Source organism: Mustela putorius, unplaced genomic scaffold, assembly GCF_011764305.1.
Source record: "Mustela putorius furo isolate JIRA1106 unplaced genomic scaffold, ASM1176430v1.1 tig00003901_pilon_pilon_pilon, whole genome shotgun sequence".
Lineage (NCBI taxonomy): Eukaryota > Metazoa > Chordata > Mammalia > Carnivora > Mustelidae > Mustela > Mustela putorius.
In genome coordinates, this window is record NW_025422049.1 from 1,008,538 (window position 1) to 1,035,683 (window position 27,146).

Genomic DNA, 27,146 nt, shown 5'->3' on the forward strand with positions numbered 1-27,146 from the left:
TCTCTCCTAGCTACCGTTCCATTTGATCACATCTTCTTTTTTCCTTCTAATTCCTTTAGTTTTATTCACATTTTAATTATAGATATTTTCTAATGTTTTAAAATTTTCTTCCTTATCTTTCTATGTTTTATTTTATTCTTCACACCCTTGGTTTCATCTTCTTATGTACTTAATACCATTTTTTTATTTTTTATTTTTTATTTATTTTAAAAAAGATTTTATTTATTTATTTGACAGGCATAGATCACAAGTAGGCAGAGAAGCAGGCAGAGAGAGAGAAGGAAGCAAGTTCCCTGCTGAGCAGAGAGCCTGATGTGGGGCTTGATCCCAGGACCCTGGGATTATGACTTGAGCTGAAGGCAGAGGCTTTAATGCACTGAGCCACCCAGGCACCCCTTACTACCTTTTTTTTTTTTTTTTTTTTTTTAAAGATTTTATTTATTTATTTGACAGAGAGAAATCACAAGTAGATGGAGAGGCAGGCAGAGAGAGAGAGAGGGAAGCAGGCTCTCCACTGAGCAGAGAGCCCGATGCGGGACTCGATCCCAGGACTCCGAGATCATGACCTGAGCTGAAGGCAGCGGCTTAACCCACTGAGCCACCCAGGCGCCCCCCTTACTACCTTTTTAAAAAAGTATTTTATTTATTTGTTAGAGAAAGAGAGCACAAGAACTGGGAGCAGTCGGCAGAGGCAGAGGGAGAAGTAGGCTCCCCACTGAGCAAAAAGCTCAATGTGGGACTTGATCCCAGGACACTGGGATCCTGACCTGAGCTGAAGGCAGCCATCAACCATCTGAGCCACTCAGTCATCCCCAAAGAAATCATTATAGATAGTCATAAAAATTCATGACTTTTTCTCTTTATTTATACAGTACTTCACATATTTTATTTTGAACTTAGTAATATTTCTTTGTATTCAGAGTACCTATTCACATATCTGTATCTCTACCTTTCATTAAATATAAGTGTTTTGGAAGTAAGGACGACACTTTTCCCATCTTTGTGTCATGATTTCGAGAACTGTATTTTTCTCTTTTCCAATAGGAGACGATTTTTAGACAAATTTCTTCTCTGTTAAGGTGTCAAGCTTTAGCTACACACTAACATCAGCATTATCTATATAGAGAGAGTACAGAAATAGGGGTCAATTTTTTATCTGTCTCATGGAGTTTCAGTCCTACTCTAATTTCTATGCCAATAAATAGTGCACAATGGCAAATTTCCTCTTCACATTTTAATACATTAATTCTAAACATTACACTGTCCTGGCTGCTTATTTTCCTAAAGTGTGTGTGTAGTGTAAAATCATTCAATCAATTTTAATATGACCTTCCAAAAGTGTAGCTGATAGAAGTCTCAGAATATTCTAAAAGAGAAAACAGAGTAAGTGTCCTGCTGATTTGAGGAATTGCTATTTCATTTATTGCTACTTCACCTAAGAGCTCAAGTAATTATTTCAGATCTCTGTGTTCTTTTATTTTATATTGTTATTTATTAAAACAAACAAACAAACAAACAAACAAAGAGGCAACCCATGGAATGGGAGAAGATATTTGCAAAGGACAGTACAGACAAAAGGTTGATATCCAGGATCTATAAAGAACTCCTCAAACTCAACACACACAAAACAGACAATCATATCAAAAAATGGGCAGAATATATGAGCAGACACTTCTCAAATGAAGACATACAAATGGCTATCAGACACATGAAAAAATATTCATCATCATTAGTCCTCAGGGAGATTCAAATTAAAACCACATTGAGATATCACCTTACACCAGTTATAACAGCCAAAATCAACAAGACAGGAAACAACATGTGTTGGAGGGGATGTGGAGAAAGGGGAATGCTCTTCCACTGTTGGTGGGAATGCAAGTTGGTGCAGCCTCTTTGGAGAACAGTGTGGAGATTCCTCAAGAAATTAAAAATAGAACTTCCCTATGACCCTGCCATTGCAGTCCTGGGTATTTGACCCAAAGATACAGATGTCATGAAAAGAAGGGCCATCTGTACCCCAATGTTTATAGCAGCAATGGCCACGGTCACCAAACTATGGAAAAAACCAAGATGCCCTTCAACTGACAAATGGATAAGGAAAATGTGGTCCATATACACTATGGAGTATTATGCCTCCATCAGAAAGGACGAATACCCAACTTTTGTAGCAACATGGACGGGACTGGAAGAGATTATGCTGAGTGAAATAAGTCAAGCAGCAAGAGTCAATTCTCATATGGTTTCACTTATTTGTGGAGCATAACAAATAGCATGGAGGACATGGGGAGTTAGAGAGGAGAAGGGAGTTGCAGGAAATTGGAAGGGGAGGTGAATCATGAGAGACTATGGACTCTGAAAATCAATCTGAGTGTTTTGAAGGGGCAGGGGGTGGGAGTTTGGGGTACCAGGTGGTGGGTATTATAGAGGGCATGGATTGCATGGAGCACTGGGTGTGGTGCAAAAATAATGAATACTGTTATGCTGAAAATAAATAAAAAATAAATTTAAAAAGTATGTATTATAGTTATCTGCACTAAAATGAAAGCTGCAGTTTTGGGTTATATATTCTCAAAAATTCCCATCAATGAAATGAATTGTTTTTACATTTTGTTTTGTTTTATTTATACTTCTTTTCTCCTTCTTACCTGGAGTTAAAAAGACAAAGCTAAGATTTTCAGTGGCCATCCTAAGATTTCAGTGGCCTTTCCCTTTTCTCACTTTATCTTCATGTGGTGTCCAGAATAGAATGCATGATCTTGTAAATTCTTATCAAAGAATAAGGAAATCTAATTAACATTCATCTACATTAATATGCAGCTATTCTTAGGGTGCCTGGTTGGCTCAGTGGATTAAGCCTCTGCCTTTGGCTCCAGTCACAATCTCAGGGTCCTGGGATCAAGCCCTGCAGCAGGCTCTCTGCTCATCAGGGAGCTTCCCCCCGCCCCCCACCTCTGCCTGCCTGTCTGCCTACTTGTGATCTCTCTCTGTCAAATAAACACATAACATCTTTTAAAAAAAAATATTCAGCTATTCTTGATATTTTCTTTTGCATTCTTTGACCTTTATAAAGTAACTACCTCAATATTATATAGAAATACAGTTCAAAATTAACCATTTGAAGTTAGTAGTTTTCACTATTTTCCATCACTTCTTCTACCACATTCTTTAATCAGCTCACAGAAGTTTTTTTCATAACTGGCATGCAGTAAAATCTGGAAAACTGCACTTGTTCTAAGTTTGCTATTGAGTACTGCCCCACTTCCTGGAATAGTTAGTAGTTTTTCTTGATTTATATGTAGTCACAGACTACTTTTTGAAATATTACAATATCACTGAATTTTTAGTCAGTTCTGTTTTAAATAAAGCTCCAAATATAATGTAGTAGTTGTTGTTGTTTTTTAATTTTAGAATTAGTTTTAGAGTTATTCCATGGCTTTATTCATATTTGCTAGCCCAAAAATGTGAGCAAGAGCTTGTCATATAAAATTCAAAAGGATTTCAATTTAGTAGGCATTGTCACCCCCTACCATTACCAACTTTGTCTATAATTGGAAAATAATGCACAGGTAATTTGCAAAATGTCTGGTGTAGATTAGGAGGGAAGCATAGAGTCCAGAGCTATCATGTTCTCCTTGTTCAGGTTCTCCTAAAATAATTAAGTGCTAAGGAAAACATCTAGGGTGAAATGAGATTTTAGATATGAAATCACTTCATCATTAACGTTGTTATCCATGTGTTATATGTAAGTATCATATTTTGCATTATGGTTTTCTACTCATTTAAGTTTTCATTCAAAAAGTATTTTCTCCTTTTCTTCATTAATATTTGGGTAGACTATGAAAACACAAAAACAAATACAAAATATCTATAGCACAAGAAAACCCCCGAAAAGGAAGATAAATTATGCAGAATATTTTAATTAAGTAAGTGATTTGAACTAAACGTACAAAGGTTTAGAAGTCTATTTGCCCATAAGCATAGCTCTGATATTCAGTCACTAAACACATAAAACATTCTATCCTACAACAGAAATTTGGTATAGAGGTATTGAGAGATTGGATGATAAAAATGACCATTAGCTCTCAGGGAACATGGTGCATCTTTGCTTCAATATAGTCAGTGACCAAGTGATTTATTCAAATTAGTTAAATGGTCTATATGGACAGTCATTTTATATAAATGGAATTAAAACTCAGTATATAGCTTCCAAGAAATAAGCTCTAAATAACCCAGATAACATATTTTTCAAAATAAACAATAAATTTTACAATCTGATTGTTTTCCTAAAACATCTATAATCTAGTAAATTATGCATGCATTTAAACAATTGCTACAGAATGTATGTAATGCAATTTTGAATCTTTTACTTTTACTTTCTGCTAATGCCATTTTTAAAAAATTTATTTATTTTCAGCATAACAGTATCATAATGCCATTTTTGGGAGATTAACACATCATATGAATATTGCCTATTGTTTTAATATATATATCCCATGGTTCTAAGATGAGTCTTTGAAAATTCAAGGAAAGGTACAGTCATATTTCAAAGCCCTGGACATCTTTTGCCACAGAACTTTTGGTTTTGTAAAATTTTATCATATCTCCCATAACTTTCATCTTTCTATACACACAAGTCCTGATACTGTTTCCTGAGTATATTATGAGTCACTCACCATTCTTTCCATTATTTCAGTTTCCCCTTACCAAATCTTTTCCAGATGAGTTTCTGTGGACTCTGCTCTAGTGCTCCATAATAAAGTAACTGGCAAATGGAAATGCTTTTCAAAGTAAGTACTACCAAATACTCCATCAAAAACAGTTATTTATCTATTAACTATTTTAATACCTTCCAGGGTATGACAGTGACCAAATATTCATTACATGGGGGGATTATGAGAACTGACTTGGCTTCTATATGAAGTAGATAATGAGTAATCTAACCCATAGATAAGTATAATCTGACTTAGGGAATTCATGAGAAAATTATATATAAGACTAAAGAGCATTAATACTTAAAATCCAAGTGGGTTGAAATAATGATTTACTATGAACAGAAAGTATAAAACCCCAACAATGTTTAGAAATTATGAAATAAATTGATCAATATTACATAGATCTTAATTTGTTAAGCTACCTATAGTAATATATTTTAAGTTCATACCATTTGAATTATGGTTTTCTACTTCATTTATAATTAAAGGCAAATAAAATGCAGAGATCATTCAGGAAGACAAATATAATATTAAGGGAGAAAACAAGAATTTAGTTCAAACTGTGGTCTTCTACTTACTTGGTTGTTTGCTCCATGACCTTCAGTCAGTAACCTCATTGAGTCTCATAGGATATAATAATCCTGACCTGTTTCACAGGGGTGTGCTGTACCTTAATTGATGTGTGTTAAGTGCCTGGAAGTACTTTAATGAAAGCCATTATTGAAATGCAATTATTAACATTTGGGATAATGAGTTAGATTAGATGGTTTATCAAAGTCTGGTGTGAAGATGGTTTCTAAGTTCAAGAGAATAAAAATCCCTGACACAAAACTTTAAAAAAAGTCTCAAAAAGCAAGAACAGAAAATGAAACCATAACTGGCTTATTTGCTGACTTTAGCAGCATTGGGGTGTGCATTTTATTGCTTTGTCTCTGATCAAGTATATTGCAATCAATGTGAATTACTACAGAGATGCTAGGAGATAATTCTGCAAAAATGTAAAAAATGCAAAAATTGGGAGAGCTGGATAGGCTAGAAATGACTATTGATTTTGTAAAGGTAAATTACTACAATACCACCTTACTTTAAGGTAGATTGCAAATCTTGCATTTTAAGCAAGATCAACTCTAATTTTAAACTTCAGGAAAAGCTTAGTGTATTATACACATTACTTTCATCCATGAGAAATTTAAAAGATCATGTGCTTACCTAGTGGAAACTAGCTGTGAAATTCCCAGTAGGGCTGATCCTTCTGCTCAACAGTTCTTACCTGCTTATACATTTCAGCAAGCTTGTCTTACACTCAGAAAGCAAAAAAAGTATTTTCAGAAATTGATCTGAATAATGGTCATTCAGTCTTAAGTAATGGCACACTTACATTTTTATTAATGCTATTTTAGTTAATGTCAGTTGTGTTTAAACAGCATAACAAAGCCTAGAACCTAGGGTCATACAACATGAAAATTTAAGACTTAGAGGAAGTTTCTCCAATTAGATCTTAGTTTTCAGTCACTGTTAAAATTTCAGTGCTTCTAAATGTAATTATTCTATTACGTTCTTTTGTTGTTGTTCTTTATTAATAGTCACTAAAAATTTGGGAAAATATGTAAAAACTATAATAAACAAGCATGAAAGTACTTTTTTACAATTAACAAAATTATTTTATAATAACAAAAATATTTTTCATTTTTAAATTCATGTCATGTATATGATATGTACACACATGGAGAACATTGTTTAAATCCCTTGTTCTTTCCTCAGTCTGATTCTGCTTTCAACCTCATCAAAGCATAACACTATTGTAAATGATTTCATAATTATAATATTATTTAATATTCTATAACATATATGTATTTGTGTATAAGTAAAAACTATATGCTATTTGGTTTTGGTATTTATATGTCTTAAATATGTATTAAAGGCATTATACTGATTGTATCATAGTACAATTTCCTTTTACATTTTAATGTGCTCTTAAATATATCAATGCTGATATACATAGATTATTTCCCCAATTTTAACATATATATTAATATTCTATTGTGTTCATATACCATAATTTTATGCATATACTGATGGGTGTTTGAACTGATCTTTGTGGCTTTTGATATGAAAAATTGTGTATAAATATCTCTTTGTGCATATATGCAGGAGCTTTTCTTGGGCATGTACCTAGGATTTGAAATAATATATAATTATGTATGTACATTTTTAAATATGCAGAATATTATCTGTTGCTTTCTGAGGAGCTTATGTCAGTGCAAACTGTTATGTCATACGTTAGAGTTACAACCTTTCTTTTTTCTTTTTTTCTTTTGGAGGAAAATGAATAAACATTATTCCAAGGAATACACGCAGATGGCCAACAGGCAACATGAATAAAATGCTCAACATCACTAATCATCAGGGAAATTAAAATCAAAACCACAATGAGGTATCACCTACACCTATTGGAATGGCTAAAATCGAAAGACAAGAAATAACAACTGTTAGAAAGCAGGTAAGAAAAAATGTACCCTTGTGGGAATGTAAATTACTATAGCCACTGTGGAAAACAGAATGAAGGTCCCTAAAAAAATTAAAAATAGAAATGGCATATGGTCCATAATTTCACTTCTATTTACTCCAAAACAATGAAAATACTAATTTGAAAAGATATATGCACCCCTATGTTAATTATAGTATGGGTTACAATAGCCAAGGAATAGAAGAAACTTGAGTGTCCATTGAAGGAAGGATGGATAAAGAGGATGTGATACACACACAAAATGAAACATTACTCAGCCACAAAGAAAGAAAGCTTGCCATTTGTGGCAGCATGGATGGACCTAGATGGTATTATGCTAGGTGAAATTAGCCAGACTGAAATAGACAAATGCCATGTGATTTCACTTACATGTGGAATCTGAAAAAAAAAAAAAAAAAGTAGGAAGGTGGCTCTAGGGGAGACAAGATGGCAGGGAAGTAGGAGGAGTCGCCGTTTCAACCTGTATACTAAAGTGAGCTGATTACCTACCAAAGAACTCCGATCACCCATGAAATGAGCCTGAGATCAGAATTATCCACATCTGGATCTCTATGGGGGCAGAAGATGCCTGGGGCAGGTAAAGAGGAGTGGGAATGTCGGACTGATACTGGAAGATAAACAAAAGGGGAAGGGAGCCACCAGAGGTGACGATTGGAAACTAATACCCCAATATGAGAGTGCCCTGCATCTGGGAACCAGCATTAACTTGGAGTCTGGTTGAAAGCACTCCAAAAGAGCAAAGGATCCTGGGGGGAAATTGTGGGAATCGGTGAGGTTAGGGACAGGGGCTTAAGTCCCCAGACCCAGGACAACGTCCCCTGGCGCTGAGCCAGAGAGAGTGCGCCCCACGGAATGCTGGGCGGTGCTATCAGAGCCTGGGACGCGTGTGCCCCACACCCTCCCTTGAGAAAGGTGCTTGAAGGCCCAGCCAGTGCTCTTAGACCATCACCATACTATCAGAGCCTGAGATGCGCCTGCACCACACCCTCCCCTGGGAGAAGTGTGTATAGGTGCCAGCCCGGTGTTCTCCGACCCAGAAAGACCAGGCACTCCAAGCCTGGGCCAGCGGAAAAACCTCAGTGTCCAATTGTTGCTTGGAACCTCTCTGGCGGTCTGAAGCTGCCCAGACAGCTGCTGCTGCTGTGGATTTGGGTACAAGCAGGAGATCCTGATCCCCAGGGACAGAAACTCAGAACCTGCTCTGCCAGCAGCTCTGCAGCACCCACAAGGGAGCAGACTGAGGCTTCTCTCTGAGAGGGAGGTCGGGGTGCAGTTTGCTTTCCTCTAAACTTCCAAAAATCATCAAAAGCTGTCAAGGAGAGAAGAAAAAGCAAACAAACAAACAAACAAAAAATTAACAAACATAAAAACCTCCAGAGAACAAAAGCCTGAAAACCAGTTTCCACAAAGCCCGCCCCCTTGAGGAGGGTGAGAGGACTTAACTCAGGAAACATCACTGACTGAAAAGACAGGGGGCAGGCCCCTCCCCCAGAAAACCAACCAAGAAAGAAAAAAAAAAGAAAAAAAGAAAAGATGACAAGAGAACAAACACTACTACTTCATAGATACAACTTTTAATTTTAACTCGTTCCCACTATTGTGGTTCATTTTTTTATATAGATAATTTTTTAACATATTTACCATCACAGTGAGATGTCCAGTACATCAAATTCCATAATAAACTTCTAACCTGAACTTTTTGATACTTACACCCGTGTTTTTCTTTTGCTTTTCTATTTTTTTTATTTTTTTAAAAAATTTAGTTTAGCCTAGTTTATTCATTTTTAATTTTTATTTTCTAATATTCATATAGAGTTAAACTTCAAGGTAACCCCCTCTCCCCAACCAGTGCTATCCCTATAGGTAAACCAATTTTTAATCCCTCTTTATCTCAGGAAAGTTGAGTCCTTTAACAAAGATATCAAGATACATCCAGGATGAATCAAAATAACCTTCTTTGCCCACAGTGATAATTTATAACCACACATCTGCGAATGTTTCTGTGTATTGGTGCTTGTCCTGATGTATATAAATCTTATACTTGGGGTACTTTTTGATGAGTTTTTTTTTTTTTTTTTTTTTTGCTTTCATATATATATATATATATATATATATATATATATATATATTTCTCTTGCCATATACTTTTATCAGTCTTTTTGTTTGTCTGTTTTTGTTTGTATACTTCATAAATCTAACCTTGAGGCCCATTTGGGCTGAGCCTTCTATCTTCCCTTTTTTTCCTGTCTCCTCTCTCTCTCTTTTTTCTTTTTCTCTTCTATTTTCTCTCATTTGGGTGGGGAATCCTGATTGCTCTGAAGCATTCCAGGGTACACCTTGACTGCACCATAGTCTATACATCCAGCTACATCCGTTCAGTCATCTCTCACCAAAATGACTAGGAAGAGGAATGCCCAACAGAGGAAAAATACAGAGGAGGGGCCTTCTGCAACAGAGCTAATGGCTATCGACATAGACAATATGTCGGAAAGGGAATTCAGGCTAACAATTACCCAGACAATAGCTAGGTTGGAGAAAGCCATGGATGACAAAACGGAATTGATTAGGGCAGAACTGAAAGCCATCAGGGATGAGGTTCACAATGCTCTCAATGAGTTCCAAACTAAATTCTCTAAAAGCTAGGGTAACTGAAACAGAAGATAGAATTAGTGATCTGGAGGACAAACAGATAGAGAGGATCAGGAGGAAGCCTGGAACAAATAGCTTAGAAGCCACAAAAACAGAATCAGGGAAATAAATGATGCCACGAAATGTTCCAACATCAGAATTATTGGAACCCCTGAAGGGGAGAAGAAAGAAAGAAGTCTAGAAGATATAGTAGAACAAGTTCTTCACGAAAATTTTTCCAATCTCACGAATGGAACCAGCGTTCATGTAGTAGAGGCACAATGATTTCTTCCCAAGATTATAGATTCTCAAAAGTCCTCGAGACACCTAATAGTAAGAATGAAGAATTATAATTGTAGGCAAACACTCTTGAAAGCAGCCAGGACAAAGAAGATCCTTACGTACAGAGGAAAGCCCATCAGAATAATGTCAGACCTATCCAAAGAAACATAGAGAGCCAGGAAGGGCTGCCAAGATATATTCAGGGCACTGAATGAGAAGAACATGCAGTCAAGAATACTTTATCCATCAAGACTGACATTCAAGTTGGATGGAGAGATAAGGAGTGTCCAAGACCGGTAAGACTTAAAAGACTATGCAACCACCAAGCCGACACTGTAGGAAATATTAATGGGGGTTCTATAAAAGAGAAAAAAAATATTTAAAGTATCATTGAACAGAAATATAGAGACAATCTACAGAAAGAAAGACTTAAAAGGTAACACGATGTCAATAAAAATGTATCTATCAATAATCACTCTCAACGTGAATGGCCTCATGCACCAATAAAATAACACAGGGCTTCAGATTGGATAAAATAACAGGACTCATCCATATGTAGTCTTCAAGAGACCTATTTTGAACCTAAGGATACACTCAGACTGAAAGTGAAGGGTTGGATGAACAACTTTCATGCGAATGGACCTCAAGAGAAGGCCGGGGTAGAGATTCTCATATCAGATAAATTAGATTTTAAACTAAAGATTGAAGTCAGAGATACAGAAGGACACTGAATCATTCTTAAAGGTACTATACACCAAGATGATCTAACAATTGGAAATATCCATGCCCCCATGCACGCCTCTCTCAGTAATAGACAAATCATTGAAGCAGAAAATCGGTAAAGAAACAAGAGCATTGAATGACACATTGGACCAGATGGGCCTCATAGATACATACAGAACATTCCCCCCTAAAACAACAGAATACTCATTCTTCTCAAGTGCACACAGAACCTTCTCCAGAATAGACCACATACTGGGTCACAAATCAGGACTCAACCGATACCAAAAGCCTGAGATTATTACCTGCATATTCTCAGATCACAATGAGTTGAAACAGGAGCTCAATCACAAGGAAAAGTTTAGAAGAAATCCAAACAACTGGAAGCTAAAGACCACCTTGCTTAAGCATGCTTGGATCAACAAGGAGATCAAAGAAGAACTGAAACAATTCATGGAAACCAATGAGAATGAAGACACTTCAGTCCAAAACCTATGGGATACAGCAAAGGTGATCCTAAGGGGGAAATTCATACCCACCCAAGCTTCCCTCAAAAAAATTGAAAAATCCAGAATACACCAGCTGTCTCTACACCTTAAAGAGCTGGAGAACCAACAACAAATCAAACCAACTCCACAAATAAGAAGGGAAATAATCAAGATTAGAGCAGAGATCAATGAGGTAGAAAACAGAGATAGAGTAGAACATATCAATGAAACTAAAAGCTAGTTTTTGGAAAAAATCAATAAGATTGATAAACTATTGGCCTCAAAATTCCAAAAGAGAAGAGTGAAAGCTCAAATTAATAAAATCATGAATGAAAAAGGAGAGATCACAACACACCAAGGAATTAGAAACAATCATGAGAAATTACTATCAACAGTTATATGACATAAGCTATGCAACCTAGATGAAATGGATGCATTCCTGTAAAACTATAAACTCCCAAAATTGAACCAGGAAGAAAGTGACAACCTAAATAGACCAATATCTAGTAACGAGATTGAAGCAGTGATCAGAAACCTCCCAAAAAAAAATAGCCCAGGACCTGATGGATTCCCTGGGGAACTGTATCAAACTTTCAAAGAAGAAATAACACCTATTCTCCTGAAGCTGTTTCAAAAAATTGAAGCAGAAGGAAAATTTCCTGACTCTGTGAAGTCACCATTACCCTGATCCACAAACCAGGCAAAGACCCCAACAAAAAGGAGAATTTCAGACCAATATCACTGATGAATATGGATGCTAAGATTCTCAACAAGATCTTAGCAAACAGGATCCAACAGTACATTAAAAAGATTACCCACCATGACAAGGTGGGATACATCCCTGGGCTACAAGTTTGGTTCACCATTTGCAAATCAATCAATTTGATAGAACAAATTAATAAGAGAAGAGAGAAGAACCACACGGTCCTCTCAACTGATGCAGAAAAAAAAAAACATTTGACAAAATCCAGCATCCATTCCTGATTCAAACGCTTCAAAGTATAGGGATAGAGGGAACATTCCTGAACTTCATCAAATCTATTTATGAAAGGCCCACAGAAAATATCATCCTCAATAGGAAAAAGTTCACAGCCTTCCCGTTGAGATCAGGAACACGACAAGGATGCCCACTCTCACTACACTTGTTTAACATAGTATTAGAAGTCCTAGCAACAGCAATCAGACAACAAAGAGAAATAAAAGGTATACAAATTGGCAATGAAGAAGTCAAACTCTCTCTCTTCGCAGATGACATGATTCTTTATATGGAAAACTCAAAAGACTCCACCCTCAAACTACTAGAACTCATACAACAATTCAGCAACGTGGCGGGATACAAAGTCAATGTACAGAAATTAGTGGCTTTCTTGTACATCAACAATGAAAATACAGAAAGGGAAATTAGAGGATCGATTCCACTTACTATGACACCAAGAACCAAAAGATACCTGGGAATAAACCTAACCAAAGAGGTAAAAAATCTGTACTCGAGGAACTACAGAACACTCATGAAAGAAATTAAAGAAGACACAAAAAGATGGAAGACCATTCCATGCTCTTGGATGGGAAGAATAAACATTGTTAAAATGTCTATACTGTTAAGAGCAATCTAGACTTTTAATGCCATTCCGATCAAAATTCCATGGTTATTCTTCAAAGAGATGGAGAAAATAATCCAAAAATTTGTATGGAATCAGAAGAGACACGGAATCACTAAGGAAATGTTTAAAAACAAAAATAAAACTGGGGGCATCATGTTACCTGATTTCAAGCTTTACTACAAAGCTGTGATCACCAAGACAGCATGGTACTGGCATAAAAACAGACACATAGACCAGTGGAACAGAGTAGAGAGCCCAGATATGGACCGTCAATTCTATGGTCAAATAATATTCAACAAAACAGGGAAAATATGCACTGGAAAAAATACAGTCTCTTCAATAAATGGTGCTGGGAAAACTGGGCAGCTATATGTAGAAAAATAAAACTGGACCTTTCTCTTATACCGTACAAAAAGATAAACTCAAAATGAGTAAAAGACCTCAACATGAGACAGGAATCCATCAGAATATTAGAGGAGAACATAGGCAGTAACCTCTTCGACATCAGCCACAGCAGCTTATTTCAAAATAATTCTCCAAAGGCAAAGGAAACAATAGCAAAAATGAACTTTTGGGACTTCATCAAGATCAAAAGCTTCTGCACAGCAAAGGAAACAGTCAAGGAAAAAAAGAGGCAACCCACGGAATGGGAGAAGATATTTGCAAATGACAGTACAGACAAAAGGTTGATATCCAGGATCTATGAAGAACTCCTCAGACTCAACACACACAAAACAGATAATCATATCATAAAATGGGTAGAAGATATGAACAGACATATGAAGATATGAAGACATACAAATGGCTATCAGACACATGAAAAAATGTTCATCATCACTAGCCATCAGGGAGATTCCAATTAAACCCACATTGAGATACCACCTTACACTAGTTAGAATGGCCAAAATTAGCAAGACAGGAAACAACATGTGCTGGAGGGGATGTGGAGAAACGAGAACCCTCTTACACTGTTTGTGGGAATGCAAGTTGGTGTGCCACTGTGGAGAACAGTGTGGATATTCATCAAGAAATTAAAAATAGAGCTTCCCTATGACCCTGAAATTGCACTCCTGGGTATTTACCCCAAAGATACAGATGTAGTGAAAAGAAGGGCCATCTGTACCCCAATGTTTATAACAGCAATGGCGACGGTTGCCATACTGTGGAAAGAACCAAGATGCCCTTCAATGGATGAATGGATAAGGAAGATGTGGTCCATATACACTATGGAGTATTATGCCTCCATCAGAAAGGATGAATACCCAACTTTTGTAGCATCATGGATGGGACTGGAAGAGATTATGCTGAGTGAAATAAGTCAAGCAGAGAGAGTCAATTATCATATGGTTTCACTTATTTGTGGAGCAGAACAAATAACATGGGGGACAAGGGGAGATGGAGAGGAGAAGGGAGTTAAGGGAAATTGGAAGGGGAGGTGAACCATGAGAGACTATGTACTCTGAAAAACAACCTGAGGGTCTTGAAAGTGCGGAGGGTGGGAGTTTGGTGGAACAAGGTGGTGGGTATTAGGGAGGGCACTGATTGCATGGAGCACTGGGTGTGGTGCAAAAACAATGAATACTGTTACAGTGAAATGAAATAAAAAATAAGTAAAAAGTAAACAAAAGCAGACCTATAAATACAGATAATAAACTGATGGTTACCAGGAGAAAGGAAGATGGAGAGTGGGCAAAATGGGTGAAGGGGAATGGGAGATATAGTCTTCCAGTTTTTGAATGAATAGGTCATTGAGATGGAAGATACAACATAGGGGCTATAGTCAGTGGTATTTCAGTAGCGTTATATGGTAATTGATGGTAGTTACATTTGTGGTGAACATAGCATAATGTATAGACTTATCAAATAAATATACTGTATACCTGAAACTAATGTAACCCTATGTGTTAACTATACTCATAAATCTATCTATCTATCTATCTATCTATATCTTTATATAAAAGGTATATGCATTTTTCTTGCCTATATATATATAGGCAAGAAAAATGCAGAACTGTGTGTTATGACCATTCTATCATTGCACACAGTTCTGCATTTTTCTTGCCTAGATATATAGATATATATTAAAGGTTACAAGTGCCATAACAAAGTAACACAGACTGATTGGTCTGGCTAGAAATAGCGGTGACTTTGTCTCAGGTCATGGTCCCAGGATCCTGGGATCAAGCCCCATATGGGGTTCCCTGTTCAGTGGGAAGCTTGCTTCTCTCTCTCCCACTTCCCCTGCTTGTATTTCCTCTCTTGCTGTCTGTCTCTTTCTGTCAAATAAATAAATAAAATCTTTTGAAAAAATAAATAAACAACAGAAATATTTTCTTACAGCTCTAGAGGTTTGGTTTCTTCTAAGGCCTCTCTCCTTGGCTCACAGATGACCACCTTCTTATTCCATCATAGGTTTTCTTCTGTGTTTGTGCATCCCTGGTGTGCCTTTATGTGTTCAAATTTTAATTTTTTATGAGGATACCATTGGGATTGGATTAGGGCATATCCATATGACCTCATTTATCTTTAACTACTTCTTTAAAGACCCTATCTCCAGATATAGTTACATTCTGAGGTACTATAGGTTAGGAATTCAACATATGAATTTTGAGGGAACACAGTTTATGCTAAAACGTGTGTGTATCCTTTTTTTGTATTCTCTAAAAATATATATATAAATGTAATTTATAAAAAGTACTTATTGAAATATTCATTAAGAACTCAATGTAAGATGGAAATTACATATTTTTTAATAAAAGCAAATTTCCATATAAAATTTAGTTCAATATGAAATATATAAGGAGCTTTCTCTGAAAATGGAATGTTCCTTTATCTTATGACTCACCCATTGCAACACTTTCCAAAGAAAAGTGTTGAATGTGTTCTATTTAAGATTTATAAAATAAATAAAATTTAAATAAAGGGCTGTTTCACAAAACGTTTCCTAATGAACAAAACCAGTTTCATAAACCAAATTGAATTTGTTTTAAATACTAGACAGCAAGAATAATTATGTATCTTAAATGAGATTGTGATAGGAAATTCTTTTAAAATGTATTTAATATACAATGTATTATATAATAAATAAACTGAAGGACTGCACATTTAAGCAGCACAAACTGAAGAAATCCATTCCTAAGCAGAAAACTTGGAGATATTTGTTCATATACTTAAATAAAACATGACAATATATCTTTTTCTCACTTTTCTGGATATTCCAACCAAAATTATTTTAGAATCTAGGAATCAAAAGACGCTCCAATCATCTTTCATTTTAATTCAAAATGTTCCCTCTTGTCCTACTCTTCTGATGGGCTACTTAGAATAAAGATATTCAAGAATAGGGCGCCTGGGTGGCTCAGTGGGTTAAGGTGCTGCCTTTGGCTTAGGTCATGATCTCAGGGTCTCAGGGTCCTGGGATCGAGTCCCGCATCGGGCTCTCTGCTCAGCAGGGAGCCTGCTTCCCTCTCTCTCTCTCTCTGCCTGCCTCTCTGTCTACTTGTGATCTCTCTCTGTCAAATAAAGAAATAAATTCTTAAAAAAAAAAACATATTCAAGAATAGTGGAGGGCACCTGGGTGGCTCAGTGAGTTAAAGCTTCTGCCTTCACCTCAGGTCATGATCCCAGGGTCTTGGGATAGAGCCCAGTATGGGTGTTGGGCTCTCTTCTCAGGAGGGAGCCTGCTTCCCCTTCTCTTCCTGCCTGCCTTTCTGACTACTTGTGATCTCTCACTCTCTGTGAAATAAATAAATAAAATCTTAAAAAAAATAATAGTGGACATTATGCCTATGGAAATAGTGTCATATTTGAAAGAATTCCTCTGTAATAGAAAAAAAAAGTAATTTAAACCACTTTAATATTTCTAGTGAGAGTATGGCAAATAGAGAATAGATTTCCTTTCTTTTTCCATATATAGAGGTATTTTTATAAACTTATTTTATTGACCATATATGTTTTCCTTGTAAAATTATATTCAGATTTATAAATATATCCTTAACAAGAAACATTAACTTTTTAACTTTTTGATTTATTATCATCCATTATGGAAAAGGAAAGGAAGTCTATTCTCTATTTGACATACTCTCACTAGAAATATTAAAGTGGTTTAAACTACCTTTTATTTTCCAATACAGAAGAATTCTTTCAAATATGACACTATTTCCATAGGAATAATGTCCACTAATATTTTTTTTTAAGATTTTATTTATATTTGACAGAGAGTGAGAGATCACAAGGAGGCAGAGAGGCAGGCAGAGAGAGAAGGGGAAGCAGGCTGGGGAGGGTATGTGCAATGATGAGTGCTGTGAAGTGTGTAAACCAGGCAATTCACAGACCTGTATCCCTGGGGCTAATAATAAAATTATATGTTTATTTATAAAAATTAAAAATACCTCTAGTATTTTGAACTTCTCTATATTCAGAGTACCCGACATACACTCAACACATTTCAAGTTCTGGATGTGTTGTTGAAATACACTATCTTTATCTTAACAGAACATACATTTTTTTTTTTTGACCAGTTGTATTAAATTCAATAGGAATCTGTCTTCTTGAAATTCAGTTGGATGACAGAGGTTGCATTTGGTAAAATTATTTGATTAAAGAGTAATTATCATTATTAGATTAGAAGGAATTAAATTACAATTACTAAAAATTACAGGTAATTATGATACAGCTTAATTTCAAAGCTAAACTCATCTTCCAAAAAAAATATTTTATCCATGTGCTTAAAATATGCCTGTGTATCTATTAATGTGATGCATAATAATGGCTTTGGTCATTTGAAAGCCAAAAGTATGTAATTGAACAATTATTACAGCTACACTGCCTGAAGGCACAATTTGTCAAGAGAGTTATATGATGGCCAATTATATCCACTCAACCTTGAAGGATAATTCTACCTTCTGATGGGAACAAATTACAATTACACTTTTTTTTCCTTCAAAGTTTAACTATTGGCTTTAACAATGTAAATCTTCTAAAATGGAAACATTTCCATGTCCCAGATTTGCTTTTAAATGAAACTGTCTAACACACACATTTATTAGACTGTATCATATAAGTGTTCAAAGAAAATTAAAATAAAACCTCAACCTTCAATAACATAGGTACAATCTACATTTTATAAGGCTATGTTTTATATGTAATGAACTATATATATAACTATATGTCTATAGTTTTACATATATATGTATATATACATTATATATAACTATACCTATATAGTTTTATATACAATCTATATATTTTTAAAATATTTTTATTTATTTTTATTTGAGAGAGAGACAGTGAGAGAGAACACGAGAGGCGAGAAGGTCAGAGGGAGAAGCAGACTCCCCATGGAGCTGGGAGCCCGATGCGGGACTCGATCCCAGGACTCCAGGACCGTGACCTGAGCCACAATCTATATTTTATAGGAAATAGGGATAAATTTTTTTATTCCTAAGATACCAGACACATAAATCTTAGTCTTGATCTATGCATTTGTCTTAGAGGTTTTGCTTTAATGTACCAACTGGTTACCTGTTTCTCTGGCCCAGGATGGATTAAAAGTAACAAACCAGGGGAAAAAACTGTAACTTTAGAATGGGAGCAGGAGAAATAACAGCTCAAAATGTGACTTGAACACAGGGAATAGATTTAGAGAGATAGCCATGAACTTTACTCTTGCACAGTACTCTTAATGTTTATTCAAGTTATCAAGAAATGATTATATTATGTTCAGTGCTATTCTTGGACTACCAGGGAGTATAATAGATATAATAAAGTTTTCCATCATAAATGACCATTTTCTTTCAGAAATGAATATTTTAAATTGTAATTTCATTACCCTGAAATTTATTTATTCACCTTCCTCAGTGAAGCCAAGTAAGGGAAACATTCTACATTTATGTGACATAAAGTAAAATTTAACATTCCGGAAAGAATAGTGTTTTCCTAAGAGGTTATTAAACTATACCTTACTATTTAGGTATTTAATAATCATTTTTAAATGAAAGAATTTATGATTTAAAATATTTGATGGATTTCTTTAGTGACTTCTAGTTTATAAATGTGTTCTGTATCTTAAAATCTGTCCATTTGTCTCTTTGAAGTTTGGGGAACAATTTAGAACAGTATCTGTCAATACATTTTATATCAATGATTTTTTATTTATTTTCTTTTGATCCTATTAATACCTAAAATGAAAATTAGAGACACAGATGGTTTATTTGGCATGTGAACTATGGGACACAGTTCATTGGAAAACACATGGAAACACTGAATGGGACCTTTTAAACAATATGTCCAGTGAATGTGATTTATTTAAACCAAAAATAAAAAGGAAATACAATAAGCAAACAGAAACAAACAAACAAAAGATTCCCTGAAACCGAGTTCGTATTTTTTTTTTTTATTATTAGCTGTCAGTTTTGAAAGTCTGAATTTCATGTAGGACTCTTTTCATGAAGTCACAGTACTATGGAAAATAAATAATAGCAGACTGTAATAAAAAATATAAGTGGGAATATATCTGACTTATTTATTTATTTATTTATTTATTTATTCTAAAGATTTTATTGATTTATTTGACAGAGAGAGAGAGAGATCAGAAGTAGGCAAAGAGGCAGGCAGAGAGAGAGGGGGAAGCGGGCTCCTTGCTGAGCAGAGAGTTCAATGTGGGGCTCAATACCAGGACCCTGGGACCATGACCTGAGCCAAAGGCAGAGGTTTAACCAACTGAGCCACCCAGGGGCCCTTCTGACTTATTTAATTGGAATTATCTTTCTTCATCAGTACATGTCCTAATAGAAAACCTTCAATCCATTTTATGTCAGACTGAATTATTCTGCTTTATCTTTTTATTTATTTATTTATTTATTTATTTAAGATTTTATTTATTTATTTGACAGAGAGAAATCACAAGTAGACTGAGAGGCAGGCAGAGAGAGAGAGAGGGAAGCAGACTCCCTGCTGAGCAGAGAGCCCGATGCGGGCCTTGATCCCAGGACCCTGAGATCATGACCCGAGCCGAAGGCAGCGGCTTAACCCACTGAGCCACCCAGTCGCCCCAATTCTGCTTTATCTTGCTTCACCAATCCATCTGAACCAGTTACCATATTTTCTCAACTAACTTTTTCTCTCTAACAGTATTTCTGGTTCTGCTTTCTTCAATCCCTTATCCTTTCTGCTTCCTTTCTCCATTCAACTCTCCTTGGGATGCCCATGGGAAACTGTCAATAAGGTATAAAGTCCTGTGCAAGAAACTATTTCTCTCAATAGTACAGCAGGTTAAACACAGACATTTTCTAAAAGAGATGGTAATTTTAACATCTTACAAGTATCTAAAGGCAAAGAAAACACTTTATAGATTGATGGAAAAAATCCTGGACTGCGTGAATCAGAAGGCCTAACCAGCTAAGTGTTACTTAGGGCAAACCTCTTAATCTCTGGACATTAGTTACATTGAATATAAATTGGGGTTTGAAGTAGATGTCTCTTTTTGAATTCTAAAGTGCTGTGAATACAATGACAAGTTATGGATTGATGTATTTCCCTATGTTATATATTTAGTTTTTATTAATCACTTGATATCATTAAATGTTTACATTGACTAAATATCAAATTAGCACCCATGGCTAAAAGAATGGAGTAATAATTCAAGCACAAAAAATAAATATTTCATTTAGTTCTTCAGTTTAGTATCATTCTACTGCAAGGACTTAATAGTATATCTAAATTTTTAAATACTACCATAAAAGGAGTCATTTATACACAACAATTTATCTTTTTTAATCCAGCTATGTTGTGGAAGAGGACTAAATTTTGAGTTAAAAAATGCCTGCAATCACACTTGAGAAACAGTGTATGCATTCTGAGATTAATTCTTAGCCCTTTTCAAAATTTAATTCTTGCAACCAACCAGAGCAACTGTATTAATTTTGTCAGTAGCTTACAACCATTAACTAGCAATTTAAAAGTGAGCAAAATAAAGTAACCAGATTAACCAAGAAAATGTACACAGATGAACCTTTGTAAAAAAAAAAAAAAAAAGAGTATGATTCTTGGGAATGAGGTGTACTAAATTGAAAATATAGGGGTAAAATATCAGAAGTGTTGGATATTTTTTTTAAATATTTTTATTTATTTATTTGATAGACATAGATTGCAACTAGTCAGAGGTAGGCAGGGAGAGAGAGGAGGAAGCAGGCTCCCTGCTGAGCAGAGACCACCCCCTCCCCATGTGGGGCTTGATCCCAGGACCCTGGGACCATGAACCAAGCCGAAGGCAGAGGCTTTAACCCACTCAGCCACCAAGGCAACCCTATGTGTTGGATATTCTTATACAACCCTCTTTTGGGGGTACATTTTGCCAGTTAAGTGAATTGAACACTCACAGAAATTTCAGATATAATTTGTCACCACTTATCATTTAAAAAATAACTGCTGGTTTTTAGAGGAAAAAAAATCAACTTCCTTAATTTTCTAGGCAAATCAAAAAAATATAGACAAAAATACACTGAAAATCAATTTTCTTCTTAGCTGCCTCTCAATTAAATTTAATATTGACAGAGATCTTGTTAGTGACTGAGCTAGCTCTTTTGGAGAATACAGAGATAATTCAGTCCTGGTTTATACCATATAAATGCCAACAATCTCACTTACTCTTGACTCCAAGTAACAACTACAAAGATTTTTAGCTTACTATTATTTAAAAAATCTCTTTCCAAGAGTATATCGATATCAGCAACTAGAACAATGCCAAGATCAATAAATCTTTATTGAATGAATGATTGACTGTTCTTAGTTTGGGAACAATTATATTACCTTAATATTTTCAAAAGAAGATTGAAATCTCCTGCTTCCTTTTAGACCAGTGACATAAATAATAAATTTATTTAGCTTGAAATCTAGATATTTAGTAAATTAGGGAAGGTGAAACTACCTGCATTAACTTGTTAGATGTCAAAAGGTTATCTGACAAGGTCGGACCCATTCAGGGTGGTATGGTCATTAAAAAATTAGAAAAAAATTCTGATAACTACATTTGTAATTTATCCACAAGACTGAGTTAGCAGAATAACTAATTATAATGGTTAGGAACATGATCGGTAGACTGATTTTTAAATGGTATTCCACAATTTAGTACCTATGTGACCTTAAACAAGTTACTCATCCTTTCTTAAACCATTTTATAAACAAAGGGGTGGTGGATAATGTAAAGTTTTATCTGGCAAGATAAACACAACACCAGGCAAAGTGGGCGCAAGGCAAGATTTATTAAAAACGCTCTCCGGCGAAGTTTCAGGGCTCATGAGAAGGGGAGCCAGGAAAGTTGCGCCGGGAGGAGGTGGGCACCCTCGGGCGAGGTTCCGCCACTCTGGAAAGCAGAGTGGCGGAAGTCGCACCCAAGGCAGGGAGGAGGGGGCTTTTAAGGGGTCTCAGAGGAAGCTCAGGGGTCTTTTGGAAGTTTCCCTTATTTGGATATCCCGCCTGCTCATCGGGATCCCATTGGTCCATGGGAGCCCAGGGCGGGGGTCTCAGATTCCTGCTTGGGCCTTTGTTCTCCTGTCTGAGCTCAGGTCTTGTGGCGGGAACTTTCGCCATCTTTAGTAGTCCTTCCTGCCAGCCCAACATTCCTACCTTTTGCTTAATATAATGTTGTCAGGGGCATCGACTGGGTTCTGGCTACTTCCTGCTGACAGGGGGCGTCGTCATGGGGGTAGTCGAAAGTGGGCAGGCGAGAGTAGGGCTGGAGGCGGAGTTGATTGACAGATACTCAGGCAAGTTCTTGTAGGCGACCCTGCAAGTACTGGAAAAGACAGGGAGCAACTGAGATTAGGAGGAGGATTATGCATACAGGTCCCGCCTGAGGGAGCAGCCAGGTTACCCAGTTGTAGGGGTCCAGGCCCCAGGACGACACGTGTCTCGCCACCGTGCTTGGATTCCATCCCTGAGCTCTTTGATCCTGGAGGTAACTATATGATTGGTTAACAAAGTAACAACATTCTTCATTTAATAATAGGCAGGTCCCCCCCTTTTCGGCAGTCAGAAGGTCTAAGGCCCGTCGGTTCTGTAGATCTAAGGCTGCCAGGCTGGTGACTTGCGTCTGTAGGGCTGTGAGGGAGTCAGCAACCCGTTCCGTGTCATCATTCAGGGCTTGGGAGAGTTTGTAAGAAAAAAGTCTATGGAGGTTCCTATCCCTGCTGTTCCAGTTGCCACCCCTGTGGCTATTCCTGCCCCTGTTATGAATGGGAGGAGGGCAGCCCTTCCTCCATGGTGTTGGGGAAATAGGATGGACAGCAGCTGGGATTCAGAGTAGATGGTGGTAGAAGGAGATAGTAGAATGAATATACAGCCCAGGGGAGTCATTAGTGGTCAGGCAGCGATAGATTCCCTGAGGGCACAAGAGAAATATTCCCGAGGGAGTACAGTACAGGAGGGAGGAATTAGTGATATGGCAGCTGCGGGGGTAAGGGAGGACACATTAATAATAGGTATGTTTCCCCCGATGGGGCCCATATGGACCGTATTATTTGTGGCCCTGAAGTTGGGGAGTGGCCAGTCAATAAGGAGGGTATCACCAGGATGTAGTGAGGTAAGGTAGATAGGATAAAAGAGGAGGGGAAATGGCTGGAGGGCTATGATTTCTAAGAAAGGGCCAGCTGTATAGTAATTCAAATGGGCTTAAGCCTGAAGACCCACGGGGCGTAGCCAGGAGTCTGGTGAGAGCTATAGGCAGAAGTGTAGGCTAGGAAAGATGGGTTTCTAGGGTAGGTTTGGTGAGTTGGGCTTTGAGCAGCCCGTTGGCCTTTTCTATACCGATGACTGTGGGTGGTATGGGATGTGAAGTTTCCAGGTTATGTTGAGGCTCTCAGCTACCTGTTGGGTTACACTGGAGATGAAGGCAGGTCCGTTGTCTGACTGGAGGGTCCGGGGCAATCCGAACCTCAGGATGATGCGCTCGATGAGTATTGTAGCCACTACGTCCGCTGTTTCCCGGGCCATGAGGTATGCTTCGATCCAGCCTGTGAATGAATTTTATGGCAAGGCATGGGAGTGAAGTCCAGGTGTCAGTCTTCCCCCGGCTGATGACCTCGGAGCTGTTGGTTAGGCCCTGGTCTGGGGATTCCTCCTTGTGAATTCACGGCGGAACAGGTTTTGCAAGCCCTGTGGACAACTTCGATTACCTTAGATAAGGAAGGATGATAGAACAATGGCTGAAGAAATTAGTGGAGAGCCTATGGGCCACTATGGAGGGATTGGTGGATGTCAGTAATCAAGGTGTGCACCAGATTGCCTGGCAGGGAAATCCTGTCCTGGATGTAGATCCACCCCTTATCTGGCAAGGGTATAGGCAGTAAAGTTGCAGGGTTTAAGTGGGGGGAGGTAGAGAGAGAGAGATGCGGGTTCTCTAGGAATAGCAGATGGAATAGCTGGAGACGAGGGTCAGATTGCCCAGGTATCAGTGGCTAAGGAGCTCTGTGAGTCGGCAGGAGAGTAGACCGTAATGGGCTGCCCTAAGGTCATGTTGAGGGCCTTAGAGGGGGGGTACTTGATATCCCTTGGCCCCCAGAAAGTTAAGTAGGGTGGAGGTGTCGTCTTGGGAGACCGAGAGGGAGGGGCTACAGAGGAGGAGGTCATCCACATATGTATTAGAGTACCGGCCTTAAGGACGCACTGTTGTTAAGTCTGTAGGCCTGGCCGAAAATTTGAGGGCTGTCCCTGAACCCCTGGGGTAGAACAGTCCAAGTTAGTTGTCCAGAAGCATGCGTGTCAGGATCCTCCCAGGTGAAGGCAAAAAGAAAATAGGAATCAGGGTGCAAAGGGACGGTGAAAAAGGCGTCCTTTAGCTCCAGTACAGTAAAGTGAGAGGTGTTTGGGGGAACGCGAGACAATAGGGTGTAGGGGTTAGGAACAACTGGGTGGAGGGGGACCACGACCTCGTTGATAAGCCTAAGGTCTTGTACCAGTCGATAAGCCCCTGAGGGCTTGCGTACTGGGAGGATGGGGTGTTACAGGGGGAAATGATGGGGATCAGGAGTCCCTGAAATTAAAGCCGTTCCATGATAGTTTCAGGCCCTGGCGGTGGGCTAAGGAAATAGGAAACTGAGCTCTAGAGGGAAACTTAGAGTTATCCTTAAGCTATACTTTAACCGGGGTAAGGTGGGAAGCGATGATGGGCTCTGAGATGTCCCACACCTGAGGGTCTACAGTAGGTAGGTCATCTGGAGCGGGGGTCGAGGGAGTGGAGAGGTGTAGGATGAGACGGGTTGAGGTGGATAGAGGGGAGGAAGGGGAGAGGCAGATAGTTGCCCTTAGTTTCTGGAGAATGTCCCTACCCAGTAGAGGGACCAGGCAGGAAGGAATCATAGGAACGAGTGGGGGAAGGGAAACCCATCCAGGCTACAGGTAAGGGGAAGGGTCACCCTAGGATTGGAGGAGGTCCCATCGATCCCCATAACAGTAATTGGTGAGGTTCGAGTAAGTCCCGAGTAGGAAGGCAGAACAGAGTAGGTAGCCCCCGTGTCCAGCAAAAAAGAGATGGACTTACCCGCTACCTGGAGCGTAACCCTGGGCTTGGCCTGGGTGAGAGGGGTGGCCGAGTCTGGGCTTCGTCAGTCGTCCTCCAATCCAAGCAGTTGAAAGGCCAGACTTACTGTCTCGGGGGGTCCCCCACGTTGAGGCGCCGAAGATACCCCGAGGTTAGGGCAGTCGGATTTCCAGTGGTCCATCAAATGGCATTGAGGGCAAGGCCAAGTTGGTGGCTTTGGATTGGGGCACTGGTGAGCCCAGTGTCCCTCGGCCCCACATTTGAAACAGGCCCCCGGGGGGGGTGCGGTTGGTTGCCCCTCTCTGCTGGCTCCCGGAGCCGGGCCGGCCACAGGGCTGCTACCAAGGCTTGGGTCTGCAACTGAACCTTTTGCTGGAATATGGCTTGTCGTTTAAGCTCAGCCGCCTCCTCACGGGAATTAAAGACCTTAAATGGCATTTTCACCAAGTCAGAAATGGGGGTCTGAGGGTCCTCCTCAGCCTTCTTTAACTTTCTCTGTATATCCGGTGCCAATTGAGAGATAAAATGAGTAGCCAGTACCGTGGCCCCCGCAGGAGAGGCAGGGTCCAAGCAAGTGTACTGGGTTAAAGGTTAGGTCAACTGGTTAAGAAACATGGTGGGGTTGTCGTAGGGGCCTGGACAATATCCCTAATCTTGTCGTAATTAACGGCCTTATTAGAGGCTGGCCACATGCCTGCTGTGAGACATTGGACCATGCAGTCGTGGCGCCAGTGGCCATCTTGGCCATCCTGATAATCCCAACCTGGTTCTACAGCTGGGACCGCCCAGGCTCCAGCATCAGTGAGCTGGACCTGATCCGCGTGCTCCTGGGCAGCAGCCTGGATGCGTTCCCTCTCCTCTATGGTGAGGGTGGTGGTCTGGACCACATGTAAATCATGCCAGGTGAGGTCATAGGCTTGGGCCAGATATTGGAATTCTTTAATATAGTTATCAGAACTGGCCGAAAAGGAGCCCAAACGTTTCTCAATTTGGGAAAGGTCCTGTAGAGAGAAGGGCGCATGAACTCAAAACTTCCTCAACTCCAGCAACCTCCCTTGGGTTCAGACTAACTCAGCGGGGTCTTTTGAGCCCTAGTGTGGCTGGAGCCACACAGACACATTCACGCAGTCAGGCACTCTTCAGATTCAAACAGATTGGACACCCTCCCCTTCCATTCTTTACAAAAGGATCTAGCTCAAACAGTAGCCCTGGGGCTGTTACAACAGAATTCAATTAAACACAAAAGGTGTTTACCAACAGATTTCAAAAGCGTAAACCTAGTTCTGGCGACCAGCGCTGGGGTATTTTATCCCATTCTGTTAAAGGTTACCAAAGACTTTGAATGCTACCTTAAGAATGACCCATTAAAACTCTGAGACACAAGTAACCAGCAGTTCTAGTCATCTCTTTGCTAGCAGATTTTAACAAATAACAAGAGCCTACTTGACCTTCAGTAAACTTTGATTGGAGTTTCCCGTTTACTGCGGATAAATTTGTCAGGAGTTTGGATAGGAGTGGGGAGGGGGAGAAAGAAGGGTAGACGAGAGCGCTGGTTCAGAAATCCTGAATTTAAGGGACCTTGGGGTGAAGGATCGCGGTTAAGAGGAGGAGGAACCAGAGGCCCTCTTGTCAGTGGATGGGTGAAGCTCTCCG